At 38.9% G+C, this 24,719-nt stretch overlaps 1 long non-coding RNA gene across 1 annotated transcript in view; it reads right to left on the minus strand.

The window, feature by feature from the left end:
• LOC106964134 (uncharacterized) overlaps positions 1-18,434 on the minus strand; it is a 37,625-nt gene extending 19,191 nt beyond the window's left edge. The window contains exon 1 of the long non-coding RNA XR_001428331.1: positions 18,111-18,434. This is a non-coding gene — a long non-coding RNA (uncharacterized LOC106964134). The remainder of the gene's footprint in view (positions 1-18,110) is intronic.
• Positions 18,435-24,719: the final 6,285 nt, after the last annotated feature.

The following is a 24,719-nucleotide window of genomic DNA, read 5'->3' on the forward strand; positions in this document are numbered from 1 at the left end:
ATTTTGAAATTAAAATCACAACACAAGGAAAAAGTCAGAATTTTGAAATTAAAATCAGATATCTGAGATTAAAGACAAAATGTTGAGAATTAGTCAGAATGTTGATAGAAAAGTCAAAATTTTCAGAATAAAAGTCTAAATTTTGAGGAAATTTTGTCTGTCTCAGTTTTACTAGAAATAATTGTACCTGTCAGATATTAAAGGATATTAAAGGTGACCTATTATGCTTCCTTGGATACTTTTATGAGCAATAAAATACAATTCATTACATTTTTGCACAAATCTAACTTTCTGACATAGTGAGATTTTACTCTGCTCAGGTCTATTTTCAGCTGTTTTAAGGCGTCTTGTCACTTTAAATCCAAATAAGCTGCAGCTGGCCACGCGCCCAACTCAATGTTTACACTCACGTGACAATGGCTGCAAACAGATGCACATACATCTTTGAAAATCAAAAGTGGAGCCTCCTGCACAACCAACAAGAAAGCAGAAAGAGGTTTCTGGACAGCAAAACACTTATCTTTCCAGCAGCCATTGTAGACCGCATACAGCAGTAAAACCAGCTGACCAAACGTGCTGGAATTCAGATTGGGTTGCTAGGTAACGGGTGGAACTCCACTGGGGTTGCCAAGTAACGGGGCTGGGCTTTGCCAGGGTTGCAGGGGAGGTTTGAAATGGGTTTAAATTATTAAATTATTGCCTAAAAATGTCAGGGTGTTTTTTTAAGTGCTTGGAATGTTTTTAGAGATACAAATGGAAAAACAAAAATGTGAATTTTGCATAATAGTCCCTGTTTAGGAAATGAGAAGCTACTCACTGGTCAAGTTGGAGTTTGTTGGGGTTGTGCAGGAACCATCCAGCAGGAAGCTCAAACATATTTTATCAGTTAAATTCACTATTTTTTTTTTTGTGGAATAAGAGACAACATCTAAAGTCAGGCAGAAATCCAGCAAGAGCATTTTGAAGATAGCTTGAGGAGATCGATAAATATGTGTGAAGAGCACAAACACACCTGCCGCAGCCAAACGTCTAAATAAGCAGCCCTACTTGAGGTTGTATACAGATTTAATCACGCCTCTCTTCAGATCCATCAGCTCCATCTCCAAACCCTACAACATAAATTCAGTTTTCATTTCAAACCAAACTCTAATCTTCCTCCAATTTAGTGTACATGTGAGAATATGTCACACTGAGGTGAAAATAGCCAACATGCACAGGCCTGCATGGCTGGTATATTTATATTTAGTGTTTAATTATCACAAAAAGCAGCTTTCATGATTAAACAGCTTAACGAAACTATACTGGGGTCCTTCTACAATCAATTTGTTGTCATGAAAATACTAAATTTGACATCCTGCATTAAACATCTGACATGTTTAGACAATTATTTAAACTTTAAACCAAAAGCAATTTGGTTTCAGCAACAAACAAAAAAAATATTGAGCTATATCATTTTTCCAGGAAAACAATTACAGTTACTTACAGGTGGGATTGCTGACTAAATATTTAGTCTGTCAACAAAATAACTAGAGCAGCAACGTTTAGCTTCCTAACTAAACACTTAATTTCGTGCCAAATATTTAGCTTGCAAATTTATATTTAGTTTGAAGCTGAATATTTAGCTCGATACTTAGTACTTAATATGAAGCAAAAATATTTCTTACTAAATAGCTAGCTTTCTAATTAGTATTTAGTATGATCCATAATATTTAGCCTGCGACAGACTGGCGACCTGTCCAGGGTGTACCCCGCCTCTCGCCCGGAACGTTAGCTGGAGAGGCACCAGCACCCCTCCCGACCCCACTGAGGGACAAGGGTGTTCAGAAAATGGATGGGATGGATAATATTTAGCTTACTAAATATTTGAATATTAGTTTGAAGTTGAATATTTGACCTGCTATTTAGTATTTAGATTGGAGTTAATTTTTCCCTTCCTAACTATATATTTGGCTAATTCATGTTTAGTTTTAAGCTAAATATTTAGTTTGAAACTAAATTGCCTTACTAACTGATATTTAGTTTGAAGCTCAATATTTTGCTTGCTAACTAAATAGTTTTAAACTAGACAGTTAGCTTGCTAAATGGCTAGCAGGCTACATATTTAGCTTGCTAGGTAAATATTCAGATTGTTCAGTAAACATTTAGTATATATATTTAATTTGGAGGAAATGTTTAGCTTGCTCCTGAAATATTTTAATAGTTTGTGACCCAAAACAAACCATGAAATCTATAACGGACTGTCTCAGAACTAAATGGAAAATCCTGGGCCTAGTCAAAGCCCATCTCATTGAGATGTTTTGTGTTGACTTGTAGCATCAGTAATGGTGTTCAATCAGTAAATTGATGTCCTTTTTTAACGTTAAAGTGTGATTAAATCACCTTAAATGTTGATATGTTGCCATTACCAAATAAACTGAATATTTAATGGAGCTTCCTAATTTTTCCTAATTCTTCCTAATTTTTCCACATGTATGCAAATGAGCTCAAACATGAGCAAACGTTTCTTCCCTCTACAGCGGAGGCCATGTTTGGACAGCGAAACGTTCAGGGGGAATCCTGGAAATGACTTTTAAGCATCAAGTCTCAGCTTTAATATGCGAAGGCTAATGCCTGTAATGAAATAACCTGAACCTTCAGAGCACAAAACTATAAAGCTGTCCAAATAATTACAGCCTGCAATAATGGCTCGGTTAGATCTCTAATGGGAAATTTTCATTCCTCCTGCTGTTGACCTCCTCCGGCTGAGAGAACCGTCGCCTTTAATTCACACCAGAGCAGCTTTTTAACTGCCTGCTCATAACTGACAATGACTGCTGAGGTTTTATTTCACCCAACGGAGGCAGAGAGGAAGATTTGAATCAGGAACGGCTACTAGAGGTAGCCCGACCCAAACTATGGCAGATTATAGGAACGGCTACTAGAGGTAGCCCGACGCAAACTGTGGCCGATTACAGGAACCGCTACTAGAGGTAGCCTGACCCAAACTATGGCAGAACCGAACTGATTCTGCCCACTTTGGTCCAATCAGCAACAATCTGAACATTTTCAGTCTGTCATTTTGGTCAGAAATTTGACTCAATGGTCTTGAAGTCTGGAAAAGGAGGTAAAAACAAAGAAAATAGTTTGATTTTCAATATGTTCTCTTTGTCTAAAAGTGACTATGAACTTTCCTCCTTCTGTCCTTTCTAGTGTCCTTCCATCACCTTTGTTCCTTTTGTATCCTTTCTTCCTTCCTTCCATCTTTCCAAGTGTTTTCCTTCCCTTCCTTCTAAGGGATCATCTATCCTTTGTAGTGTCCTTCTTTCTGCCCTTCTTTCCTTCCTTCCTAGTATCCTTCCTTCTAGGCGTCCACCGATTGAAGTTTTCTGGCCAATCGCTGATTACCAATCTTTTAAACAGCCTAACTGACCGATTCCAGGTTTTTGTCTGAAATGTTGCTCAACATATCAAGAATTATTTTTATTCATTTTTTTCATTATTTTTTTATTGTTTATTCAATGTTGCATGACTCTGTGTTTTTGTTTTTAATGATGTAAAGCGCTTTGAAATGCCTTGTTGCTGAAACCTGCTGTACAAATAAATTTTGACTGAAGAAAGTTGATGAACTGGCAGCACTGGGGTGACTGTTAACTGTAACTGTCATGACCCGGTTGGCTGGTTTGTCAGTAAAATCTTCTCGCAGGAGAAAAGAAAAGCACAGGGGTTGCTTTTTAGGCCTTTGCTGAGGTTGATGACACCGGTGGATACGATCGGCTTCACATGTAAAGATCGGCCGATCATCAATCTCCCAAAATTAAGGAAATCAGCAGCAGTCCTTTAAAAAGTTTAAAAGGACTTTTAAGAAAATGTTTCAACTTTAAACTCTGATAAAGAACCAAAAGGAGCTCAAAGTCATTTTATTCCCTCAGTTTTGAGGAAAATCCTGAATAATTGATGAGTCTGGCTGCAGGTTTTCCACAGCGTTGTCGCCCCGGTGAAGAGGTTGGAGGACGTGATGGGGGAAACCATCCGTCACGCCGTCAGATGAAGCTGCAGCTCACCTGCCTCCATGTTTTAAAGCTTCTCTGTTGATGAGGAAACGCCATTTGACCCTGATTTGAATAAGAAAAGTATTTGTTCCAAGAGGATGTCAGTAATTAGCGTCCTTTCATCTCGCTGCCACTTGCAGAGCGGAGCGTGAAAACCCGTCATCTCCGCCACCAAACTGTGACCTTTCCAAACCCCAGAGGACCTTCAGCTGCATATCATTAAACCGACCGCGGCCATCACTGAGCGTTTGTTCTCAAATAAGAGACGGAAAACTATCTGCCTCGTTCCTGCAGAGCAAACCTCCATATGCCTGGACAAACCCAATTAGCACCGGCGCCGAGCTTTGTTCCTCCAATTAGTCAGCTTTTGAACGGGCGTTTTCCCCACCATCTTCCTCGGTTTTGAACGCGTCACAGAGCGTTTCAGGATCTCCGTCTTCCTCCCCAATCTTTAAATCAGCGCCGTTTATGCATGTCGGTGCCAAGCTATTAATCACCAAGTCATTAGCTATGCATCAATTACTCAGGATGCCCACCACGCTTTCTGATTAGAGGCTGGGCAAAGCCTGATCCAGTGAATATTCATCAATTATTTGTTAAATGCATTCTCCTTCGCTGCATCAGAAACTCTCAATTCCATCTTGGGGAAACGAGAAGAGCTCCTTCAAAATGTTTAGAGACACTTTCACATCGTTCAGCAGAATATTCACTCCAACCCAATGAACAAATAATCCATCTTTAAGTTCTCATCAGTCACTCCAGCTCTGTCCACAATGGAGGAAATTCATGCAAACTCAGCAACATTTTTTGGAAACAACACAAAGTTCTGAGTTTATTCCATACTTTCCGCATTTCTTTGCAATAATGCAACCTGAATTTATTGCAAATTTGCTGAAAATATGTTCAAAAACATTTCCTTAAAGCTGCAGTATCTAAATTTCATTAAGACATTTTTTATATAGATTTGTAAAAACCGTTTAATATGAGGCAGATAGTATGTAAAAAAAAAAAAAAAATCTCCTAGACTCCCGGTGAAAAACAACCAGGGGGCGGGTGTTAGCACTGTCAATCATCCTCATGTACACGCTGCTAAGTGTGCTAATGGCAGAGAAACAACGTACAGCTGCTGGAAAACCGTTTATCCGCCATTATCAGTGGCCATGCTAACTAGCCTTAGCGTTCATGACAGACAGGAATGAGCAGCTCCACACAGAGGATGATTGACAGAGCTTAGTCCCGCCTCTTGGCTCTGATTGGTTGTTTCTAGAGAAGGCTAAGATTATGTCTTATAAAAACTGTTACAACATGTAACAGTTTAAATATGTAAAAAATATATTTTTTTTATAAAAGTTACTGCAGCTTTAAGTGATGCCAACTCCTACCTACAGGTGGCAGCATTTTTTAGCTTGATGTCAATTTATATTTATATGGATATGGAGAGTAGCAATAAAATGTGTGACCAATCTGTTTGCTTTTTATTTGATTATTCTCATCTTTTTCTTTTTGGAAGGAGTTTCATAAGGAAAAAATAAAATAAAATTCCTTACAAATATTTTTAAAGTAGCACCACAATGACTGCAAAAACTGAAAATCCCAAAACCTCGAAGGGACTGTTTTACTCGGAATGGGCAATTATCGTTACCATTTATCAATTTAAATTAATTGGAGAAACATAAAACTAAATTATATTTGTAAAACTCTAAATCATGGGCATCACACAGCAAAAACAAAATATTACCAGGTATTTTTATCTAGTTTCTGTCCAAATATCTTAGTACATTTAAAATTATTTTTCATCAACACTAAGCAATAATTTACTTAAAACAAGCTCATATGTTGCTGAAAAGTTAGTTTTCAAGTTTACTAAGATATCTTTTTTAGAAACTAAACCAAATTGGTAAAGTTTTGTGTTTTTGCATTGTAACCGCTGCACCGCTCAGTGACGTAAAAATGGACGCCTTCATCTATCCGAGAGGTTTCATCCATCCCAGTAAAACGGATCAAACTGGTATTAACTGGGTCCATCATGGCCGCCGTCCACCTCTAGTTTACCAAACTGGCTCAACTTCAGAAAGTTTCTGAAACAAACAGAATATGAAAGAAAGAAAAAGGTCCCATTAACTGACTTCTCCTGAAGTGACTCTGCCTTTACTCCTGAGTCGGGGCTAATTAAGGTGCTTGGTGGATCGGCCTGCGTTAGCCGCTAACGACCTGCTGCCTCAGATCTGCAGGCAGAACTCCTCCAGGACTCCTGCAGCAGTTCGGTTTCATGGTGCATCATGACAGAAACCACTGGCTGACTGATGCCAGTGTTTACTAAACCGACTGCAGATTATGGTTGTTGGTTTCCAACTCCTCTGGAAATAAGGCGCCGGGACGTTTCCACAAGTAGGAGTTAAAAATTAAGAAATATTACTAAGTAAATACATTTTATTTTGATTCTAGGTAAACAAACACTTGAGGTAAAACATGAAATACCAACAATACCTGTACAGATGTGATGATAAATTTTAAACAATCTCCATTTCGCCGAAAGTTTACTTGACCTGCTTCCTGCAGGAAATCAGGATTTGTAACTTGAAGAAACAGAGGTCAGACGTTCCAGGAACGAACCTGTTTGGATGCAGTTTGGCAAACAAACGGACACCTTAGGTTTTTCTGGGATGAGTTGGCGTGACCAGAACGGCACCAGCAGCTGGTTGGTTCCTTTAGAAGAGCAGCATTATATGCAGATGATATTCTGCTTCATATTAATGTCTCTTCTGATGGCAGATAACCGGCGGAGAAGTTTTATGAGGGCATTTATAAAAAGGTACTAAGGTGTGAATTTTTCTGCTGCTCAACCTTGATGAAACTGATCTCGATAAAAAAATCCTAAAGTTACAAGAAAAACATAAAAGTTAAGCTCCAAATCCTGAGAAAGAACCAAAAAAAGCTCAGTCATTTTGAGGTCCCAATTAATATCCTAATGTGATTAAAATTGGATTTTAGCATCTATAAAAGGATAACACTCCAGTTATCTCTTTAACATCGTATAATTTAATTACCTGCAGTAGGATAAAGTCTTTATGCCTCGTTTTCACTGGGCAGTTTGGCATAATGGTCAATTATTACATTATTATTGGTGCAACATTAAAAAAAATCATATAAATAGCTAATCAGGACATTGTTTCTTGGAAATAAGTTATTTTTTGCTCATAAAAACTATAATATAGTGGTTGGCATGGTCGTATTAATTAATAGATTTCCTTGATTTTGGTTTTATGCCCCAATTTAAGCGTAACTTGTTGAACTAAATCCTTATGAATAAGTATAAACATTAACTTGCAGATACAAATTCATAATTTTAGGTATGAATAAATACATTTCTGTGGATTATTTGGATCTATATGTTGCAGTTCTTTAGCCAATAAAAACATTTTGACAATTACAGTTTGACTTTATCACATTGAAAATTGCCAAAATGTATTAAATGTAATTGATAAATAATTATTAATGAAAGCTAATGCATTGATAATTGCTTCAAAAAAGTATTGATTAAGCTTCTACATACTTATGAAACCATGTTCAACCATGTGGAACTGCTGGCTAAAACATTAGCCGCGCTAAACCTAAATCAACAAATCATAAATATTAGTTCTGCTAATCATAAATATTAGTTCTGCTAATCATAAATATTAGTTCTGCTAATCATAAATATTAGTTCTGCTAATGTTAAAGTGACAAGCCAACATGTTGACTGGAGGATGCTAATGCTAAAATGCTAATGTGCCAACTTGGCAAAAATGCTAAAGCGCTAAAAGAAGAATTAGCACCGACATTAGCGCATTAGCCGAAGAAGGTCGACCACTTTACCTCGCAATTCAAAACCTGAACAGATTTAAATAGTAAAGAAATTTAAATGAAAAACAAGAAAAAAGCCTGGAAATTATGTGTCGTAGTCACAATTTTTCTATCATTTAGAGGGCTACGATACACAATACTGTATGTTAGCATTATACAACAATAACAGCAACATTGATGTTTAATTTTAATATCTGATGTTTTCACCGTTTTCATATGGCAACAAATTAAAATTCACATGTTTTTGGTTAAATCCAAAAAGTCTGGACATTGAGATCAACTTTAAAACAGTTTTAAAGAACATCGCAGGTCACAAACCACGACGTCTCTGAAAGACTGATCTGAATGGATCTGATCGTCTGACTTTGTACCTCCACAGGCTCTGAGCCAACCGTCCTTCATGTACAGTTTAATTTCAAAATAAACTCTCCCTCCGTTTGATGGACGTTTAATTCTGTTTTCCATCTCCTAAATCCTTTCCCGAAGCATTTGACTTAAAAATCAGGTCTGGAGTCAAAGTAATGGAGGTCTGGCGCCTGCAGGCGAACCAAAACACAGAGGAAGTTATTGTGTTCGTTAAAAGGCAAAGGCTGAGAGTAAAAGCATTTTAATAAAAACCTAGGTTAGCGGACATGAAGAGAAAGTGCAATGAAAAGCTCCTCCAGATTAATTGACACTCGTGGGTCCATTAAATACTCGCAGTAGCCCGGTGTAATTTCTCTCGATCAGAGCACTCAATTCAGCGAGGTTCAAAAGCGATCATGGGAGTTAATTACGTTCAAAGGAGCGCCGCCTTTTCATCACACAAGGCTGCGAGGATTAATGGCAGGCGTCACCAAAAAGAAGAAATCTAATGGAAGAGCGATTAGCATTCCCAGAAGAACGTCAAAGATTCGGCGCGTTGGTTGATAATCGGAGCGCCTTGCTCTGCCTCAACTTGACACAACATGTAATTTCGTCGCAGAGGGAGACTGGATGGATCAAGAGGTTCGAGTCGCCTCTAGAAACTCAATAAAAACAGACGCAGCTGTCCAGTCTGAGTGTTTACCAAGAAATGGACGATTCTTGGACATAAATACGATGCAAAAACACAAAATCTTACCAGGTTTAGTTTCTACTGCAAATGTCTTCATCAGTTCACTTGAAATAAGACAAACGGTTCTAGTTAAATTGGAAAAATGTGTTATAAGTGAATTAATCTGCAAATGGAGGAAGTGCTTCTTTTTTAAACCAATATTGAGGAATTATTGGCTTGAAGCTAGCAGGTCTGTGAGTGTTAAATGATCATCAGCATGAAAAAAGAGAGAACATTTAAAGATTTAAATGTATTAAATAAAAAGAAAAGCATGGAAACTACCTGCATCACTCATTGGGACAGACTGACCCTTCAAAGACTTTTGGACAATATTTGCTTCAGTAATGAAGAACCGTTGGTTCAAATCTGCGACGTTTCCCACATTTCCATACAAAGTAGAAACGCGTTGCGTATTCACCTCTGAGAACAAACATTTGAGAAGACGGACCTTCTCTGCTGCAGAACCTTCTCGTCAGAAATCTCACTCCTGCTTTGTTCTGCAAACCTCCTGACTGAAGACTGAGCAGAAGGACTGACGGTAAAACTCTGGTTCAGTCAAAGCATGCGCCACCTTCAGGGACTTATGCATCCGATGAACTCTGGATGCTGTTAGACTTTCCTAAACCAACTGACCTGAGGTTTTAATAAGCAGCAGAAACTGAGCTGCTTTTGCTGACATATGTTGGCATATTGACCAAAACTTGTTCAGCAGGTTTAAACATGATGAATTTGAGGGGATTCTGGGATATTGTGTTGTTTTCTTCAGTGGTTCCTGGTGCGGCGCCCCCACAGGTGAGGAGGGGAACAGGTTTTTGAAAGAGAACCGCAGCAGCTGAAGATGTTTTAAATGTTACAGTTTTTACCCCCAGGAACCTCCTGGGGGCAAAAAGACGATTCTTTTACCTTCCAGCAGTAGAACGATTCAGTTAACAAATGAAACATGGAGATGTTGGTGTTATTAATTCAGTTCAGGGGAAACTAAAGCAGAAAAACCATTGAAAAACTCAAAACTTCTTATTTCTCGCCGTCTGTGTCAGCTACGCTACACACAAACTTGTTGCCATAGCAACTGACAACGACTTTATGCATCAGGATTCAACACCGAAACAAACAAAAAAACAATAAACACTCAAGCATTTCTCACACAATGGTCAGAACATTCCGTCTCTTACAGTTTTGTGTTTTTAGGCTTGATGTTTATTTTGTGATTATTGATAAATGATCAATGATCGCTGTGGTGGATTAGCTACCGCTGCTATTAGCTCAGCTAACACTGGCGGCTTATTAGCCAATTTAAACACCTCCTCTATTGAAGAACTGTCAGAGTTGGTGTTGGGGTCGCTTTTGTTTTATTTTTGTAACTAAACGGAAACACATCGGATTCCACAGCACAGCTACCTGCTAAGGTTGTCATAGTCAAGCTAGCATAACTGAGCTACTTCCCTCGCTTTCTCGCTTGCTATTTTTTTCTTAATTAAAACTTTTTCCTGACCTTGTTATCTAGTTGTTGTAGTGTTGACAATTAGTAGCAAAGCACTGCACCCTGTTTCCTTTCACATTTCAGTTTTTACGCATTTCTGTCAACAACATAAACCAAAGCTAGTCATTGCTGACGAAGCAGCTTTTTGCCCTCCAGCAGGGAGATGGTGGGTTGGTCCACTGGACCATCATATGTGAAAACACCCTGAGATTGGTACAGAAAATCAAAATAATCACCAAGTATCTGCCATAGATGGTTTTTAGAGCTGATTAAATGTTTAAAGTTTAGATTTTAGGGTTACCTCGACGCCAAACCTCACACAGCAGCCAGCAGCGTTTGGGTCATATAAACCTGCCGACTGTCAGAAACGCACCAACATGTTTCTATGAAGTCGATGCTTTTGGACGCGGCGCCGGCAGCCCTCATCCCGTCCACCCCTCCCAAACGTTGTGGAAGCGTTTCGTTGCTCCGCCTCCCCCCCTCAAGCTCCAGGTTCATTTGATTTCAATTAATTAGCACAAGTTCACGAGCGCGGGCCTCCTCCCTCCCTCCCCTGACAATCTAATATGCAAATGTTAATTAGGAATTGATGTATTGCAGAAGGGCTTATAGTAATGACGTCCCACGGGGGAGAAACTTCACCAGAAAATTTGGTAATCTTCACCGACAGAGCAGCGGCTGCAACACAGAGGGTCCAGAAAAAACGCCTCCGAGCCAAACATAGCAGAGATAAACAGAAACTACGACGCCAACAGCCGAGCATCTGAAGGCAAACATGTTACGAATCGCAGGTTGTTATAAATATGTGACTGCAGAGAGGAAAACAACGAATGAGAAGGTGAAGTTTGGAAGCTTCCTGGCAAATTTGATCATAATTTATCTCAAAATGTCTCTAATTTATAGCTAAAGTGTGTCGTTAAACACAAGCCGGTCACAATAATACGTTTTGGCGAATGATAAATTGTCCCAGAAGTTATTGAAATAAATAATAATATTGTTACTTTGAGACCATTTTAGGTAAAATAATGCAAAAACACATTCTCAAAGAATTTTTTAAATATCAGAAATAAATAAAGCAATGAGAGAGAAAAAAATAGAAAATTTAACAATAAAATATAAATTATTGAGCTCGTTAACAGAGCAGGTAAAAGTTAAAAAAAGAAATGTTGCATTTTCATTTACTGAATTTTGTGGCCTGCCAGTAGTTTGAATTTGCCACTTTTGGCTAAAATGTGAGAGGATAAATTATTGATAATTCATGCTGTAAACTGTGAAGATAACAGGTGCTAATGATGTTTTCGAGGATTTAGCATTTCCACATAACGGCAGAAATATTCATGTTTTCAGCGGGAAAAAAATAAACAACATTACAACCAGCATCATGTTCAACCATCAGAGAAGTTTCCAGTGGTTTTCTCACATTATTTCTTGTACAAGCAACATAAAGGATGTTTTAATAAATATTTGGTCATGAAAGTGAATTTTTTACAGCGTTTTCCATAAAGTGGCGTATTATCATCTGACCTGAAGGCAGCTCCAAACTTTATTCATGTAAATACGCAGCACATGATGGAGACAGTGAGGAAATAAGGAAAACGCTCAGCAGCGTGAGAAAAGAAACCTTTGTGCATGAAGGTCAGCTGAAGGACGCCGGTTTGAGGAAAAAACCCTCGTCTAATTGGAAACATTACAGCCTGGGTTAAGGAAATGCCAAATTAAAAGTGGCATTAAGATTAAAAAAGGAATTTGAGGTATTGGAGAAAAACAGCGACTGTGACAGTGCTGTTGTTCTTCGCTGGGAAATCCGTGGAGAAGCTCTTAGAGAGAAGTTATAATGATGATGAACAACAACCTGGAGTGAGTCGGAGCATAAACAGATAAATCACTAACAGCGCCTCTCAACACCAACGCAGAAAACCACGACTTCCTTACAGCGATCCACTCACCGTTTTAACAATCTGCATTTCTAGGAAAAATATCCCCCTCAAGGCAAAATGTATAAATTCATTTTATGCACAAATTACACTTCAGGCTACAAAGTATAGACCCCAATAGCAAGGCATGAATACAACTGGTAATTATAATTAGCATACCTTGCATATTAATCAGCAAAACCTTGAAAAATCAACACACATCAATGGGACTCCGAGGCGAATGTTTGAGGGGAAATGCCTTCAAAGCAAAAGTGGAAGTAGTGCTGATCTAGGAGTTATCGGATCTGTCCGAGAAAAACTAAACGGGTCTCTAGTTTCACCAACTCAAGACTTTTTAAGATTTAATCTCCACAGAAATGAACCAGCGAACGATAAATCTGCACTTACCCACTGCAGATCCAAAAAGCTAGCTAGCTACCTAGTTAGCAACGGTGCGCTAGCAGCTAGTTAGCGGTAGCGTCAACCGCCTTCAGTCGAACACAATGAAAATGTCCGAGTGTGACTCAAACTTTTGCCTGACAGAAAAGTTCAGTGAGAAAATAAAAAAACATTGAATATAAGAAATTAAGACAATTTAAGACCCGTTAATTAAATTACTTTTTTAAACTGAATTTAAAAAGTTAATTAGATACATGAACGCAAGACCGTGTAAGACTGAGCAAACACTTTGTTTGTAATGGAAAGTTAAGTGGAAGGAAAAAAGGTTTTGTAGAAAAACATAAATGCTAAGCCATCAGGAATAACTGCAGCAACATTAAAGGTCAACTTAATTTAAAAAAATAATAATTTAAGGCCTTAATTTTAGATACATTAATTTAAGACTTTGCAAGAATGTGAGGACGCCATGTTTGTAATGGAAAGTTAAGTGGAAGGAGAAAGTATGGTAGGGAAAAAAAGCCTAAGTGATGGTAGCAGACAGTAGGATCAGAGTTGGATTAAAGTCCATTCAGAACCACACAGACATCTGGGACATAGAATAGAATAGAATAGAATAGAATAGAATAGAATAGAATAGAATAGAATAGAATAGAATAGACTTTGTTGGGTCATAAATTAGCTGTGAAGTCACTCCTGAACCAGAGTCGATGCCAGAAGAGTCTCACTGTCCCAAAGTCTGGAGGGAGAATCCAAACTGATCGAGGTTTTCTAAACAATCAATTAAATCAATCAGGTTTATTTTTCACACATTTCAGCAACAAGGCGGTTCAAAGTGCTTTTCACCATGAACTCATCATAAAAACATTGTGATCATTAATAATTGATCATCTGATTGACTTAAACATCTGATCTACTGATAATCTGCCAGAGTTGGTCTGAAAGTCGCCTTTTTTTTAACTGAACTGAAACAAAGTTCCACAGCATGTCTACGTTAAGGTTTTCATAGTCAAGCTAGCATAACTGACCTACTTCTCTGTCCATTGCTATTCTTTTTAAAATAAACTTTTTCCTGACCTTGTCTAGCTGTAGTATTTACTAAGCTCTTTATCTAGACACCATATTTAAGATGGAACGTGTTATTTTGACAACTTGGCAGCTAAAACCAAAGCTAGTCATCGTTGTGATCAGTTTTTCTCGCGTGACGTCACATTGCAACAGGCCCAGCGGCATTGAATTGTCTAAACATGCTGCAAAGGGTGACAATAAATTTCACTGCTCTAACTTATCCATATTAACCCTTTGATTTACTGAACCTTTAAGTTGGTTCAGTAAATGATTCTCCCATAGTCATGAACTGGAAACCTGTGGGATCTAGACGGGATTACCGAAACAAAACTAAAACTACTGGAGGTTTTAAAAGAAAAAGTAGAAAAAATGGAAAATGCATCCATTAGCCTGAAACAGGGGAGTCCAAAGTGTGGCCCGGGGACCTTCGGTGGCCCTTAAAATTATTTTGATCGCCCCACCCCCCCGACCAACTGGTAAGGATTTAATAAAAACTAATTTCTTCATTTAAATTCAACCCATTTTGTGACCTGCAAGTTGTTTTAATGTGCTGGTGAAAAGTTTGGACACGAAACAATCAAAGTTTGTATAAATAATTATCCACAGAGAAAAAGTAGTTCAGCATCTGTACCAAAATAAAAACCAAATATTTATTAATCCAGCAATCTGTCGCTTTGCTGCGCTGGCAGAAAACCGGCCGCGTGAACAAAGAGTCCTTCAAAAGCTCAATGACTTATGAGACAATAAGATGTAGAGACGGTGCGGCCGCGACAGCCGCGTCCCATCCATCAGAGCGGTGAGTTTATAGAGGCCGTAAACCATTACGCGTCATCATTCAAAGTAAATGTCACGCTGTCAGTCCGGGCAGAAGCAATATCGCCGGCTTATTGTCAAACTATTGATGGAGAGACAAACAGCACCGCAATGACTGCAGGAAAAACTTGCACATGAAGGAACAAGGTCACGAAGGATGGAGAAGCTGCAGCGTCTGATGGGCGGAGAAATTACAGCGTTTCTGATTCTGCTTCATTTGCATAATCGCACCTGTCAAGGAGAGCGGCGTCTGCGGCGGTTATTACTGAAGACGGCGCAGGAATCAGAGCGCGCTTCGCCCGGCGGGTCGTTGCAGCCAAACGCCTTCAATCCAGAGTTCAGCCTGTTTGTTTCTACAGCGTTTAAAAGACACAAAGGTCCTTCACACCTTTTTTAACCCGTCATTTGAAAACCGTTCTCAGTTTAAATTAAATTTATGGAACGTTGCATGAATGCAAAGCCTCAGAACATTTTTAAATATTTCTGTGGCGAACAAAAACACGCAGCTGAAAACGATGATGGTTCTGTATAAACAATTTGATCTTTAAAAGATGTGCTGTGGTGGCACAGGGGTTAAGCACAACCCACATATGGAGACCTCAGTCCTCAACGTGGCCGTCGCAGGTTCGATTCCCGACCTGGCGATCTTTGCCATGTGTCCCTTCTCTCATTTCCCACTTTCCTGTCAATTAAGGCCACTAGAGCCAATAAAACATTTTAAAAAATGTGTGTGTGTGTTTCTTCTGGTCGAATGTGATAAAAATACAGTGTTTCACTGCTGCTAATGCGCCAACAGTGGGGCTAATTTGTCACATTGTGCTTTTGCTAACCTTGAAAACATTTAGCGCATTTAGATGTCAAACTTTGAGCTGAATTCAACATCTGTGTTGAAGTTTTGGTTTTTGACTGCTGAGAACAAGTAGTTACACATTCATAAATAAATCATCATTAAACAAATAAAGCATAATGGACATAATAAATAATACAAGGAAGGACAAGATAGTCGATTATAAAGGAAGGACACAAAAGAGGACTGGTCATTTTTAGACACTGGAATGAAGAAAAATATTTTTTCTATTTACTTCTTTACTTTTTCCAGTCTGGAAAGTGGTGAAATATTTAATTTTTTTTCTACTTTCCAGGCTGTAAACTCAACATTTAAGGCTGCGGAACATAACTTTTATAAAACTATATCATTATAACTATTATAATATTTTTTAAAAGTGTCACCATGTTGTGACAGTTTAGAGCAGAGGTTCCCAAACTGTGGGGCGCCGTGTCATTGCAGGGGGGGCGCGGGAAGCCGTCTGGATGAAAAAAAAACAAACAAAACATGAACACTGTATGACATGGCGACAGTTTTGACAAATATGTAAAGATATTTATATGAAAGTCACATGCTGCACTGTGACTTTGATACAAAATCAAACTAAGTGTTTTGCAATGCAAATATCTTAGTACACTGAAAATAAGACAAAACTAAAACTAAGAAGATATAAGAGCTTTTTTTAACTGAATAATTCCTTAATATTGATGAAAATTATTTATTCCATTGCTAGATTATTTCACTAATAACGATACATTTTCCCCTTGTTGTACCGTAAGTTAAATAATTAGTATTTTTCACCAATATTAAGGAATTATTGGCTATAAATGGAGCTGAAAAGTTACCTGTAAATTAGTTTTGTCTTATTCCAATTGTTCTAAGATATTTGCACTAGAAACTTTGTGTGATTTTGTGTTTTTGCAGTGTGTAACTTCACAAAACCACAATAATTAGCATAAAGACCAAACCTAAATGAGTGCCTATTACATCACCGCTCTGAGAATTAATTTCCCTGTTCAGGATAAAAGGATTAAAGCAACACGGCCCTTCAGCAACCCAACCCCGGTTTTAACCAGCCGACCTCCAGCCTCAAAGCTTTCCACCTGAACCAAAGCCGTAATTAAGAAAACAACTGTTGCACATCCTCCACCAGGCCACTGTCATTACATGCATATTAGAAAATTTATCACCAAGGAAAACAGGCGGCCGGTCCGCTGGCAGACGCATCAAAGGCTCGGTTCTCGGGAGACGGATCTGAAAACACCATCCTGATTAAATTCATGTCCGTCTCTCAAACGGCCCGGTTCTGTTACGTTTCATTATGCGCCTCGATAAGAACCAGAGCCGTGTTTTTGCTGCGTGTTATTCCGGCTTTATGAGTCAGTTAGGAGTTTAAGAAGTTACATCGGTATTGATGTTTAAGAAATGCCAGACAGTGATGCAGAATAAAGGGCTTGGAGGAAGGATTTTCACCACGGAGACAATAAAGGTGTATGACCTTTCATATGTGAATGGAGTGTGTTTTATTATCTTTCCCTGATAAGATCACAGCTTGAGTCTCTGCTTGGAAGCAGCACATGTGGCGTGAGCCTTTAAGACCACATCGTGCAACATTTTTATCATTCCTAGAAGAAAAACTTTTGGACTTTTGTTATAATGAATATTGTGAATCTGCAGGTCAAAATGAAAAATCCTAACTACAGAAATAACTTGTGAAGATTACAGCTAGCTAAACAGATAGCTAATGCCCTAATCATAAACATTAGTTATGCTAACGCTAAACCTCTACACTGAGAGGGGATTTAGCAGAAGCTAATGCTAAAGCATTACACTAACATTTTATTTAGCAGAAGCTAATGCTAAAGCACTACACTAACCTATTTAGCAGAAGCTAATGCTAAAGCACTACATTTAACAGTGTTGATACTCGCTGTCACTGTGCTACATCTTCCTCCTCTGGGTCTTATTTGTTTTTGGACAGTTATCTGGACGGTTTGCACATCAGGAAGTGATTCTTTGAAACATATTGCGCACCACCAGTTTCAATTTCATAGTTGTTAAGTTTTGCTAACTCCGTTGCTGATTTTGCTGAATCGACCAAAGTAACCAAGTAAATGTTAGCTGACCAAGTTTTTTTTGTTTGTTTGTTTTGACAAACTTTACAGGCGCTAACGAAGGCGCAGTCACAGTGAAGTTGGCCGCAGTCTGAAGAGCATGACGTCATGTTTAAAGGGTCAATACCTCTTTTTAAACAATCTTCACCCACCTCAAAACAAGATAACAAATATAAACAAACTGAAAGTTTACAAAATGCCAAGTAAATTGGTCCTTCAAATTAAATGCATCTGGAAAAGTTAGCTTAGGGAAAGGAAGGTGTGCTGCTAAACGAAAGATTAGCTCCACTATTAGCGTATTAATGGAAGTCAATAAGAGAGATTTGCCTATATGAGGGACAGAAAAACAGTGTAAATATTTGTATTTTCTGTGAAACTCCCCTGCTGTTTGGCTGTCACCAGCAGAGAAGTGAGCTGCACCTCTTTCCTCTCCTCTCCCACCTCATTATCAGAAATCCATGTCGGCTCCGTCAGGTGTGAGCGTCGGGTGTGAACCTCGTCTGTAACGTGTCACAGCTGCTCAGAGAAATAACCAAACTGCTGCTTGACTTTACCTAAACTGGGGATTTCAGTTGCGCAGAAATCAGCTTTGCATTCCTCCAACTTATGAAAAAACGGTCCGTCTTTGGGGCTTCTTCTTTGTAAATGTCACCCTCCTTCAGACGTCCCTCAGAAAATGTCACCTCTCCACCCTTTTCATTAACTCAGCAGCTCGCCTCTCGATTATACACCATATTCCATTACAGGGATCACAAGCCGAGGGCGAGGTTCCCCCTGCCAGCCGCTGTGATTGAGAGGCCGAGGACGGCGGCTCTGCATGTCCTGCCGTTACGGTCGATCAGCCGCCGCTTATCGAGATTTTCCAACATTCACTGCAAACCTGCAAAAGGGAGAGGAAAAGGTTCAACTCCAGATTTTTTAAAGTGAAATTATATAAGTTTAGACGTTTATAGGAGAGAGAAAAATGACTTTTTCCTGCCCGCTTCCTTTGTTGAAGTTTTAAGCTGTAAATGTATTTAGCAGAAGCTAACGCTAAAGCATGACATTAGCGTTATAGCATTGTATTTAGCAGAAGCTAACGCTGAAGCATGACATTAGAGTTATAGCATTGCATTTAGCAGAAGCTAACGCTAAAGCATGACATTAGCATTATAGCATTGTATTTAGCAGAAGCTAATGCTAAAGCATGACATTAGCGTTATAGCATTGCATTTAGCAGAAGCTAACGCTAAAACACAACACTAGCAACGTTTGTACTCATTAAGATTGCTTTTCTAGTAATTTGTGTCTTTCGTCTGATAATACTGCATCTGTACTCTCAAAGTTTTTCTCAAAAACTCTTTGTCTTACCCTGATAATTTGTTGGAGCATTTTAATTCATTCCTAACCTTCTAGAATGTGTCAATTATATTTGGACTGATTAAATGATTGGTAATTGTCATTAAATTAACTTTGAACCCCTTTAAGGTCATAGTAAGATAACATATTAGCAATAATATAAAGCACTGAAGGATTCTGGTGTCTCTGCATCATTACTTTTTAACTCTGATTGTAAAGAAGCTACCTCAAGATAAACATATTGTTTTATTGTAGTTTAGGGGGAAAATAGTAACATTTCAGCTTCTTGAAACTATTTATGTCCTTGGTGCAACCCGGTAGATTTAAGAGTGCCAAAGAAATGGTTGATAAGTCAATGGTAAATGAGTTGATTGGGTCTGTGTGGTCTAATAATTAGCTAATTCCCAATGAGAAGATCCTGAATTTAAAAGCTACACAGGTGAAGAAGAAGAAACAGGTGGGCTTCACCCATTTTCATAAATTTTAAAACGCTTTCTCTATGTAGGATCAAAGACTAGATATTAAAAGTAGTAATGTTTAAATTTGGAAGTATTTATTTAGAGATCACAGGTGAAATACCCAGGACTGGTTCCAGTGGTGTTCACCAGGACTAAAGTTAGGAACCCAAACTTTTTATAATTAATATCAAAGTTAAAGGGTTAACTTTAAAAAACAAACAAATAAATAAATCACTGTCCAAGGTAGAAATGACTTGTAAATGATTAGTTAACAACCCAGTAAACACTGAAATCTCTGAAGCAGAATTATACAAGACATGTAGCTTTTACAAGATAAAGCCATTGGGTTTAGCCAATGACACTAAATCGTAAATGTACGTCATCTAGAAAAGAAAAAGGGATGCAGTGCTTTGCTACTAATTGTCAACACTATGACAACTAGAAAAGGTCAAAGGGCATCACATATCACTGAAAAGATTTTATTAAGAGAGAGAAGTGAGTCAGTTATGTTAGCTTGACTATGACAATCATAACATGTAGCTGTGCTGCAGAATTCTGTGTTTCTCTTCAGTTAAAAAAAAGGAAAATTAAGCAACCTAAACACCGACTCTGTCAGATCGTCAGTAGAGCAGGTGTTTAAATCAACCAGATTGGCGGCAAATTAATAACGGGAAAATAAACATAAAGCCTGAAAACATAAAAACTGTAGCTGACTGAACGTTCTGCTCTTATGTGGGAAATGTTTGAGTGTTTTCTGGTGTTGAATTGTGATACATTAGTGGAGCTGTTGGAAGTCAATTGCTATAGCGACAGGTCTGATAGCGTGGTTTTGAGTTCAACTTTTCTCTACATTATTTTCCCTTTGGGCACTAAATTAATACCTTCAAGCTTCTGGTTTCATTTTGTTAATGCAAAATTTTTATTTATATAAATATATGTATTTCTTTTTTATATCTTAGAATGAGTTTTATTAGAGTTTGAGATTTGGGTTTTTTTCCAAGTTTGATGGTTTTTTTGCTGAAAGCTGTCAGATCTGGCAACCCTGATTCAATAAGGCAACATTTCTTTAAAGTGGTTGGTGGAGCTGGTTTTTGTCTTCTTTAAAAAATAAACTCTTAAGGTCTGTCTCATCTCATCTTCTGTATTAATCCCGTCTCGTCTGTATACATCAACCCACCTCATGTTTCATTTAAGCCGTTTTACTTTCAAAATGAAATCTGGAGACCTAATACAGTCTGAAAAGTAGGTGCAGCGACGCGGAGGCTCTATAAATGCAAATTGGACGAATCTCAACGAGAGGAACATCTTCCAAATGAATACAAACGCCCGAAACAATCCTCTTAGTCCTCTCATATTACTGTCAGCTGTAAACCTTTTTACTCGACGCCCGCCATCACTCAAAGTCAAGGACAATATTTGTTGCTGCTGTCATGGAAACGGAGCAGGAAGTAGGAGTTGAACTCTTGACACCAAGCCATAAACAAGCCACCCAGGCATCTGATCCACGATGCATAATGCAGCGCTGCGTAACCCCCATCTTTCTCCACCTTCCTCTGCCTCCGTTGGTTCCCTCCATCTGCTTTAATCACATCCAGCTCTTCCCCCTTTGCCCCTCGCTCCGTCCCACATCAGTCGGAGGTGCGGAGAAAATTAGCTCCTCTGGAAAGCATGCTGGGGAATCAAAGTTCACGTTCGGTCACGGCGTAATTAAAGATGAAAATGTAGATTGCGACATGCAGAATGAAAATAAATTTAATTCAAGATTCAAAATTAAAATTGCCCCCTGAATCGGTCTCCGGTGGATACTTGAGCCGATCGAAGAGGCATGCAATCGTCTTAATGCGTCCGAGAGCCACAGCCGCGTCGTATTTTATGATTAACTTCGGTTGTGAAAAGTTAAACCCACCTTTTGTCTAATGAACAAGGATTCAGGGCTGCGTGGATCCAGGTGAGAGACAGAACAGCAGCAGGTGAAACCAATTAAATCTAATGATGAAATCACATCCACCTGCAGCACCAAGAAAAAAAAAATAAAAATCTGAAACTTCGCCAATGAAATAAATAAACCGAGACAAATGCATCGGCGTGGTTTTTAATACTCATTAGCGACATGTTTTATTTTATTCTGCTGTTTACTGACGCTGCACGTGACGTCACTCTCTTCAAACTCCACCATGACGGACGTCATAACAACCACTTTAAAAACCGCACATGTAGTAGTCATAGTAATCTAATGTCGCTTTTATTTAGTTGATTTCGATGCAGCTCAAATAGACAAGGGTGAAAACCAAACTGCTCATTTTATTTTATAACTTTAATGAGGAAAGATGCGCGGTGGTTGACAGCAGCCGGCAATCGACTGTCGGTTTAATCACGGATTTCCAGCGAACACTTTTTACAACGTTCATATGCTTTATAAATAAATATGATTAGAAAAATATCAAATATTGCCTTATGGAGAAGGTACGTGTCTGACCATCAGTAACCATGGAAACAGTGCTGCGCCGTCATGTAGCCTAGCATGCGTGGGTAAAAACTGATTAGCATCTCGTTTTTTGTGCGTTTTTAAGGCTGCTGCGGTGTAAAAGGGAAACGCTGTTCATGACATAGTGACAAATCATGTGGTGTGAATCCAGGGAAAGCCGGTAATTAGATCAACACGTCAGGTGGGAGGAGGTTCGGGTCGGTTTCTAAGCTAGCTAGCGCCTCTATGAGCTGCAGCCAGGTGTGTTACGTTCAAGAAGAAGCCATGAATAAACCGATAAAACAACTTTGGTAAACAGTTTCAGTCACTGATCAGTTCAACACTCCCCATCCTCATTTCCAACGTCCATCATGGCGCTTCGAATGATTTTGTGACTTGCAAAGGGTCAATTGTGTTTGTGACTGAGCTGAAAATCAAATATATTAGGGGAAAATATTAAAAAGCTGCAAAAACATGGTTGCATAAAGAGCAAAACACATCAACACAGCAGGCCAATGCGACCCAAAGCGGATCATTTTAGTTCAGACATAATGTTGACAATTCAACAGCTGAAACCAGTAATGGCCATCATGAGGCTGAATGGGTCTGTAAGTAAGGTAATCAACTACTAATCACTTATTAATAATCAATAAACATCAAGTCTGAAAACATAAAACTGTGATGGACTGAAGGTTCTGTGGTCGTAGACTCCTTCACTTCCTGCTCACAAAACTCGTCATATAAACAAATTTTTATCCTTTGGTTCATCCTCTAGGATTTGTTTCAATTGTTTTTACTTGTGTTACTTCATATTTTCAGACAGTCATGTGGAGCCCTCTTTCTGTTTTAAAGTATTTTCTGGATACAGTTTCATTGAGGTTTGGATGACGGTTCTCCGCTCAGGGCGACAGGTTTCACCGTCAGCTCAGCGCGGATCTCGTTACACGAAGGTTTCCTTGGTGCCCCGTTTGCCACGGCGACGCCAGATGACGCAGCTCTCGCTCCCATCTGCCCCGGCCTGCAGACGTCTTGCAAACCAGAAGCAGCACAGATTGTGACTCTTGTGTGACTTCGCAGGCACAGCAGGCCACAGCGCTTTCTCCGAGCCCGACGGTCCTACGTCCCATATGACCCGCGCTGGATGTGGGAAAAGCGCCGGTTGTATGAATGCTCAGTTGGGTATCTCTCAATCTGTGATGACCGTCGCATCGTTTTCACGGCTTCTTTTGAACACGTTCAGCTGGAAAAATGAATAGGCTTGTTGTTAAACCTGAATGCTGTTGATTATATAGACGCATCAAACGCACAGGATCCCGCCCCAGCTTCCTGCTGGAGGGCAAACCAGGTCGCCACTTCATAACAGTTTAATTCACCAATTTAAAGGTACATCCCAGTAAACCAAAGAGTAAACCTGTTTTATTAGAGCAGTGAAACTTATTTTAAACATTTAGACACGTTCCAATGTGACTTCATGGGGAAAATCAAGGGGAAAAGCTGCTCACCAACAGTGACTACCATCGGAGAAGCAGTGAAGCAATTGGTAGCTTTGCTACCAATTGTGAACACTAGGACAACTGGATCAGGTCAGAAAAAAGTTTTTAAAAAATAGCGAGGAAGAGGGAAGTAGAGAATCAAAATTCCTCTTAATATGTCAGGTGATGCTAGCTTGACTTTGACAACCGTAGCATGTAGATGTGCTGTGGAATCCTGTGTGTTTCGGTTCAGTTAAAAAACAGCAAAAAAAGGCGACCTACACACCAACTCTGACAGATCAGGAGCAGGCGGTTAAACTCAGCTAACCGACCACCGCTGTGTTCAGACAACCACTTAGAAATCCCAAAATAAAAATCAAGCCTAAAAACATAAAACTGCAACAGACTGAATGTTCTGTTCATTGTGTGAGAAATGTTTGTGTGTTTTTGGGCGTTGAATCTTGATTTATAGCAGTTTTGTTGTCAGTTGCTACAGCAACAAGTCTGTGGGTAGCGTAGCCGGCAAAGCAAAAAAAAAAGTGAGCGGTTCTGATTTATTCTTCAATATTTTTCTGCGTTATTTTTCCCTTTTCTGTGGCGCAGTGCAGTAAACTAACGATGCCTAATTAATTCTGTTATTGGATTCGTTCTACAGCGGCAACGCGACTGTCAATGTAAAAGAATCGTGTTTCTGTCCTCCAGTGTAGTGCACATGTGTAAAATTTGCAAATTACATGCAACGTGTCTTATATGTAAAATCTGGCGCCATCAACATGATTTGCTTTGGTTTTTTGGAGTTGGACAGGTTTTACGTCGTTTTTGGGCTGAAAACTGTCAGATCTGGCAACCCTGAGATTTTATCTGCTTTACAAAACAAATTAACACTTTGACGTAAAGTTGAGACAAGATTCATAGACAAATGTGAGAGATATTGTTTTAGGACAACATGGAAATAAGACTCGGATTGTTTTGCGTTTATACAAAAAAATAAAATTGGGCCCATTTTGCATTGAGCTTAATTTTTCATTGAAGGACATAATTACACTTCATGTTGTGCTCAGTGGAGCCCTCCACATTATATTCTGTTCATTAAAGAGTCTTTGGTAACATTTTTAATACGTGGTCATTATGTCAGGCATCATAGAAACACAAGAGGGTAATGAATCAGTGAGTTTCCATCATTAGCTTCTCATGTTGTTTTACTAATTGAGTTTTAAGATGTGGACGATCTCTCACATTTAAAATCACTTGAACGTCTCCGCAAACACAAGTTGACCAAAAGGCCTTTCGTCTTTTTATATTTGCCACGTCTGATTAATATTTATACGTAAACTGTGTGCAATTTACATAAAATAAAAAGCAGAAACATCGTCCTCTGGGGAAAAAAAGCTGGCTTGAAAAACCTTTAAAATGCACCAGATTGCTCCACCT

This window comes from Poecilia latipinna, unplaced genomic scaffold, assembly GCF_001443285.1.
Source record: "Poecilia latipinna isolate Pla-1442-1.1 unplaced genomic scaffold, P_latipinna-1.0 Scaffold1628, whole genome shotgun sequence".
Classification (NCBI taxonomy): Eukaryota; Metazoa; Chordata; class Actinopteri; order Cyprinodontiformes; family Poeciliidae; genus Poecilia; species Poecilia latipinna.